Below are 1,549 nucleotides of genomic sequence, written 5' to 3'. Positions count from 1 at the left end.
GACAATTTTTAAGCCAACTGGAAGTGCTAGACCAAAATTTCGGATTTATTTTGTAGCGCGCTTTTGTCCTTGTATTGGACGTTTGAAGATCAAAAGAGTGATCAGGTTGCGTTTGTTTAAGACGGCTGATGTGTTCGTCGGGGCCAATCGACGAACGGAGTGTAAGATTTGTAGTGGTCGCGTGCGGACAATTTGTTCGTATCATCTCGATTTTTAACTTGGCGACATCTCGCAGTTATTTCGAAGACTATACGTATATTGCTGAAGTGAGATTGTTTTGTGATTTTGTCTTAAAAAAAAGTGACGAATATTTCGCAAAAATTTTTGAAATCTTGATAGAATTCGATTACAATAACGCATTTTTCCTATGTGGGAGTATACGAGTATACGCACCCACTCCCCCCCCCCTTTTGGAGAGGGGGATAGCTGAACTCGTCCTTCGACGAGCTGCCTACGTACCCCTTTCGAGGATCAAGCCATCTCGTAGTTCTGTTTTATGCCGCGAGCGTTTTTATTCGGCGGTTGTCGCCGTGCTGACCGTCTTGATCGAGATGATTGTGGCAGGGTCAGTGTTCTCTTCCGGATGTTCCGGTTGAATTGTAGTGTTGGCTTCGGCCTCATGTTGAGTTTCAACGCCCGAAGCATCGGCGTCGGTAGACGATATGAAATCGTCTTTTCTCGAAACGTTGTTGGTCGAAGATTTATCGATCTTCGTGCGTTTGCGATTAGCCGTTGCAGAGGTTGTCACCTGTCTTAACTTGTGTTCTGTGAGGAAACACAGTCGCGACTGTTTCTGACATCCCCAGATAGCTGCGACTCCGTTTGGGGTCGGGAATTTGATGCCCATGTGGTACGTCGACGGAACGGCTTGCATAGCGTTGAGCCACGGGGTCCCCATGATCACGTTGTAGATGGCAGGATGATCTACTACCGCGAACTCTACGATTTTTGTGACCTCCTTGGCCATGACAGGTAGCTGAATTGATCTGAGGGTCATTGATAATTCGCCAGAAAAACCTGTGAGAGGTTTTGGAGCTGGAGTTACTTCTCCGAGTTCAATGCTCATCCGATTGAGAGTGTCGCAGAAGATTACATTCGCCGTGCTCCCCGTGTCAATGAGTACTCTTCCGACTTCCATATCTCGTATGACGAGGTCTATGACGAGCGGATCGCAGTGAGGCTGATCAATCCCGCTGGCTTCCTCCTTTGTGAAGGTGATTGAGCAGTTCTGATCATCTTTGGTAGGAGACCATGTAGGCCAGTTTGCGCTCGACTCCGCCTTCCGCTGGTAAGCCTTGATGGCGGAGACCGTATCGTTGCAAAACTGCGATCCTCCGATGATCATGTTGACTCTACGACAAATGTTATCGTTCCCTTTGTCGTCTGGCCTCCTGCCGCGTTTATCCCCGGATTGGTTTCTTTGGGGAGATCTCTCCGCGGGAAAATTTTTGTCCGGCTTTGGGGGGCGATCGGTCTCGAGGATGAGATCTTTCACGCTGGTTACTTCCGAGAGTTCTCCGACTAGTAGCTTCGCGGCCAGCCTCGCTCC

The sequence above is a fragment of the Brassica oleracea genome, chromosome C5, assembly GCF_000695525.1.
Source record: "Brassica oleracea var. oleracea cultivar TO1000 chromosome C5, BOL, whole genome shotgun sequence".
Lineage (NCBI taxonomy): Eukaryota > Viridiplantae > Streptophyta > Magnoliopsida > Brassicales > Brassicaceae > Brassica > Brassica oleracea.
Note: the sequence above shows the minus strand (reverse complement) of the source record.